Source organism: Pongo pygmaeus, chromosome X, assembly GCF_028885625.2.
Source record: "Pongo pygmaeus isolate AG05252 chromosome X, NHGRI_mPonPyg2-v2.0_pri, whole genome shotgun sequence".
NCBI classification, from domain to species: Eukaryota; Metazoa; Chordata; class Mammalia; order Primates; family Hominidae; genus Pongo; species Pongo pygmaeus.
The window spans coordinates 58,116,631-58,122,630 of record NC_072396.2 but is presented as its reverse complement, the minus strand read 5'-3'; positions in this window follow the sequence as shown (position 1 = coordinate 58,122,630).

Below are 6,000 nucleotides of genomic sequence, written 5' to 3'. Positions count from 1 at the left end.
TGCCTAGTAATGGGATTGCTGGGTCAAATGGTATTTCTGGTTCTAGATCCTTGAGGAATTGCCACACTGTCTTCCACAATGGTTGAATTAATTTACACTCCCACCAACAGTGTAAAGCATTTCTATTTCTCCACATGCTCTCCAGCATCTGTTGTTTCCTGACTTTTAATGATCGCCATTCTAACTGGTGTGAGATGGTATCTCATTGTGGTTTTGATTTGCATTTCTCCGATGACCAGTGATGATGAGCATTTTTGCGTATGTCTGTTGGCTGCATAAATGTCTTCTTTTGAGAAGTGTCTGTTCATATCCTTTGCCCACTTTTTGATGGGGTTGTTTGTTTTTTTTTCTTGTAAATTTGTTTAAGTTCTTTGTAGATTCTGGATATTAGCCCTTTGTGAGATGGGTAGATTGTAAGAATTTTCTCCCATTCTGTAGGTTGCAGGTTCACTCTGATGATACTTTATTTTGCTGTGCAGAAGCTCTTTAGTTTAATTAGATCCCTTTTGTCAATTTAGGCTTTTGTTGCCATTGCTTTTGGTGTTTTAGTCATGAAGTCTTTGCCCATAACCTATGTCCTGAATGGTATTGCCTAGGTTTTCTTTCTTATTTTTTAATTTTTAATTTTTAACATTTGTGGTCACATAGTAGGTATACATATTTATGGGGTAGATGAGATATTTTGTTACAGGCATACAATGCATAACAATCACATCAAGATAAATGGGATATCCATCACATCAAGCATTTATCCTTTCTTTGTGTTACAAACAACTCAGCTATAGTCTTTCAGTTATTTTTAAATGTCCAATAAATTATTGTTAATTGTACTTGCCCCGTTGTCTTATCAAATGCTAGATCTTATTTATTCTAGCTAAAAATATTTTTGAACCTATTAATTATCCCTAATTCCCCCTGCCCCCTCTCCCACCACACTGCCCTTCTAAGCCTATGATAACTATTATTCTATCCTCTATCTCCATGAGTTCAATGGTTTTAACTTTTACTTCTCACAAATAAGTGAGAACAGGCGAAGTTTGTATTTCAGTGCCTGGCTTATTTCACTTAACATAATAACCTCTAGTTCTATCCATGTTGTTGAAAATGATAGAATCTCATTCTTCTTCATGGCTGCATAGTACTCCATGGTGCATATGTACCACATTTTCTTTATCCATTCATCTAGTGATGGACATTTATGTCACTTCCAAATCTTAGCTATTGTGAAGAGTACTGCAATTAACCTGGGAGTGCAGATATCTCTTCACATACTGATTTCCTTTCTTTGAGGTGTATACCAGCAGTGGGATTGCTGGATCATATGGTAGCTCTATTTTTAGTTTTCTGAGGAATATCCAAACTGTTCTTCATAATGGTTGTACTAATTTACATTTCTACCAAGAGTGTACAAGGATTCTTTCTTCTCCATATTCTCCCCAGCATTTGTATTGCCTACCTTTGGATAAAAGACATTTTAACTGAGGTGAGATGATCTCATTGTAGTTTTGATTTGCATTTCTCTGATGATCAGTGAAGTTCAGTTTTTCATAGGCCTGTTGGCCATTTGTATGTCTTCTTTTTTATTATTATACTTTAAGTTCTAGGGTACATGTGTGCAATGTGCAGGTTTGTTACATACATATACACGTGCCGTGTTGGTTTGCTCACACATCAACTCGTCATTTACATTAGGTATTTCTCCTAATGCTATCCGTCCCCCATCCCCCTACCCCACGACAGGCCCCAGTGTGTGATGTTCCCTGCTTCATGTCCAAGTGTTCTCATTGTTCAATTCCCACCTATGAGTGAGAACATGCAGTGTTTTGTTTTCTGTCCTTGAGACAGTTTGCTCAGAATTATGGTTTCCAGCTTCATCCATTTCTCTGCAAAACACATGAACTCATCCTTTTTAAGGCTGTATAGTATTCCATGGTATATATGTGCCACATGTTCTTAATCCAGTCTATCATTGTTGGACATTTGGGTTGGTTCCAAGTCTTTGCTATTGTGAGTAGTGCCACAATAAACATACGTGTGCATGTGTCTTTATAGCAGCATGATTTATATTCCTTTGGGTATATACCCAGTAATGGTTTGGCTGGGTCAAATGGTATTTCTAGTTCTAGATCCCTGAGGAATCACCACACTGACTTCCACAATGGTTGAACTAGTTTCCAGTCCCACCAACAGTGTAAAACTGTTCCTGTTTCTCCACATCCTCTCCAGCACCTGCTGTTTCCTGACTTTTTAATAATTGACATTCTAACTGGCATGAGATGGTATCTCATTGTTGTTTTGATTTGCATTTCTCTGATGACCAGTGATGATGAGCATTTTTTTCATGTGTCTGTTGGCTGCATAAGTGTCTTCTTTTGAAAAGCATCTGTTCATATCCTTTGCCCACTTTTTGATGGGGTTGTTTGATTTTTTCTTGTAAATTTGTTTAAGTTCTTTGTAGATTATGGATATTAGCCCTTTGTCAGATGAGTAGATTGCAAAATTTTTCTCCCATTCTGTAGGTTGCCTGTTCACTCTGATGGTAGTTTGTTTTGCTGTGCAGAAGCTCTTGAGTTTAATTAGATCCCATTTGTCTGTTTTGGCCTTTGTTGCCATTGCTTTTGGTGTTTTAGACATTGAAGTGCTTGCCCATGCCTATGTCCTGAATGGTATTGCCTAGGTTTTCTTCTAGGGTTTTTGTGGTTTTAGGTCTAACATTTAAGTCTTTCATCCATCTTGAATTAATTTTTGTATAAGGTGTAAGGAAGGGATCCAATTTCAGCTTTCTACACATGGCTAGCCAGTTTTCCCAGCACTGTTTATAAAATAGGGAATCCTTTCCCCATTGCTTGTTTTTCTCAGATTTGTCGAAGATCAGATGGTTGTAGATGTGTGGTGTTATTTCTGAGGGCTCTGTTCTGTTCCATTGGTCTATATCTCTGTTTTGGTACCAATACCATGTTGTTTTTGTTACTGTAGCCTTGTAGTATAGTTTGAAGTCAGGTATCATGATGCCTCCAGCTTTGTTGTTTTTGCTTAGGATTTTCTGGTCTATGCGGGATCTTTTTTGATTCCATATGAACTTTAAAGTAGTTTTTTTCCAATTCTGTGAAGAAAGTCAGTGGTAGCCTGATGGGGATATCATTGAATCTATAAATTACTTTGGGCAGTATGGCCATTTTCACGATGTTGATTCTTCCTATCCATGAGCATGGAATGTTTCTCCATTTGTTTGTGTCCTCTTTTATTTCATTGAGCAGTGGTTTATAGTTGTCCTTGAAGAGGTCCTTCACATCCATTATAAGTTGGATTCCTAGATATTTTATTCTCTTTGTAGTAATTGTGAATGGGATTTCACTCATGATTTGGCTCTCTGTCTATTATTGGTGTATAGTTAGTATTGTTAGTATTGTTAGTAACAATACTAACATAATTAAAATACTAACATAGTTACAATATGAACATAGTAACAATACTAACAATAGTTAGTATTGTTTTGTGTGAATTTGATCCTGTCATTATGATGCTAGCTGGTTATTTTGCCCATTAATTGATGCAGTTTCTTCATAGCATTGATGGTCTTTACCATTTGGCATGTTTTTGCAGGGACTGTTACTGGTTGTTCCTTTCCATGTTTAGTGCTTCCTTCAGGAGCTCTTGTAAGGCAGGCCTGGTGATGACAAAATCTCTCAGCATTTGCTTGTCTGTAAAGGATTTTATTTCTCCTTCACTTATGAAGCTTAGTTTGGCTGGATATGAAATTCTGGATTAAAAATTCTTTTCTGTAAGAATGTTGAATATTGGCCCCACTCTCTTCTGGCTTGTATGGTTTCTGCCGAGAGTTCCACTCTCAGTCTAATGGGCTTCCCTTTGTGGGTAACCTGACCTTTCTCTCTGGCTGCCCTTAAGATTTTTTTCCTTCATTTCAAATTTGGTGAATCTTACAATTATGTGTCTTGAGGTTGCTCTTCTAGAGGAATATTTTTGTGGTGTTCTCTGTATTTCCTGAATTTGAATGTGATCCTGCCTTGCTAGGTTGGGGACGTTCTCCTGGATAATATCCTGAAGAGTGTTTTCTAACTTGGTTCCATTCTCCCCATCACTTTCTGGTATAGCAGTTAAATGTATATTTGGTCTTTTCACGTAGTCCCATATTTCTTGGAGGCTTTGTTCATTTGTTTTCACTCTTTTCATCTCTAATCTTGTCTTCTCACTTTATTTCATTAATCTGATCTTCAATCACTGATATTCTTTCTTTCACTTGATTGAATCGGCTATTGAAGTTGTGCATGCATCAAGAAGTTCTTGTGCCATGGTTTTTAGCTCCACCAGGTTATTTAAGGTCTTCTCTACACTGTTTATTCCAGTTAGCCATTCCTCTAACCTTTTTTCAAGGCTTTTAGTTTCCTCGTGATGGGTTAGAACAAGCTCCGTTAGCTCGGAGAAGTTTGTTATTACCAATCTTCAGAAACCTACTTCTGTCAACTTGTCAAACTCATTCTCTGTCCAGTTTTGTTCTCTTGCTGTCGAGGAGTTTCGATCGTTTGAAGGAGAAGAGGCACTCTGTTTTTTGGAATTTTCAGCTTTTCTGCTCTGGGTTCTCCCCATCTTTGTGGTTTTATCTACTGTTGGTCTTTGATGTTCGTGACCTACGGATGGGGTTTTGGTGCGGATGTCCTTCTTGTTGATGTTGATGCTATTGCTTTCTGTTTGTTAGATTTCCTTCTAACAGATCCTTCAGGTGCAGGTCTCTCGGAGTTTGCTGGAGGTCGACTCCAGACCCTGTTTGCCTAGGTACCACCAGCAGAGACTGTGGAACAGCAAATATTGCTGCCTGATCATTCCTCTATTCCTCTGGAAGCTTCACCTTAGAAGGGCACACATCTGTTTGAGGTTTCTGTTGGCCCCTACTGGGAGGTGTTTCCCAGTCCGGCTACATGGGGGTCTGGCACCTGCTTGAGGTGGCACTCTGTCCATTCTTGGAGCTCGAGTGCCATGCTGAGAGAACCCCTGCTCTCTTCAGAGCTGTCAGACAAGGACGTGTAAGTGTGGAGAAGTTGTCTATTATGCCCTGCCCCCAGAGGTGGAATCTACAGAGGCAATGGGCCTTGCTGAGCTGAGGTGGGATTCACCCAGTTTATGCTTCCTGGCCTCTTTGTTTACACTGTGAGCTATTGAAGCCTCAGCAATGTCAGATGCCCCTCCCCGTGTCAACCTGCAGCATTGCAGGTCAATCTCAGACTGCTGCACTGCAGTGAGCAAGGCTCCTTGGGCTGGGACCCACTGAGCCAGGCATGGGAGGGTATCTCTTGGTCTGCCTGTTGCTAAGACTGTTTGAATAGTGCAGTATTTGATCAGGAGTGTACCATTTCCCTAGGTACAGTCTGTCACAGCTTCCCTTGGCGAGGAAAGGGAAATCCCCGACCTCTTGCATTTCCCGGGTGAGGCAATGCCCCATCCTGCTTCAGCTTGGCCTCTGTGGGCTGCACTCACTGTCCAATTAGTCCTAGTGAGATGAACCAGGTACCTCAGTTGGAAATGCAGAAATCACCTGCCTTCTGTGTCGATCTCACTGGGAGCTGCAGACTGGAGCTGTTTCTATTCGGTCATCTTGGAAGCTAACTCTTGTTTTATTTCTAATTGAGCTTATTTGAATTTCCTCTCATCTTTTCTTGGTTAATATTGCTAATGGTGTATAAATTTTATCTTTTCAAGGAACCAGCTTTTTATGTCATTTATGTTTTATAATGTTTTCTGTTTATTTTAATTTCATTTAGTTCTGCTCTGATACTGGTTATTTCCTTTCTCCTGTTAGGTTTGGGCTTAATTTGTTCTTGTTTCTCTAGTCCCTTGAGGTGTGACCATAGGTTGTTTATTTGTGCTCTTTCAGACTTTTTGATGTAGACATTTAGGGCTATGAACTTTCCTCTTAGCACCACCTTTGCTGTATCCCAGGGGTTTTGATAGGTTGTGTCACTGTTATTGTTTAGTTTAAATAATATA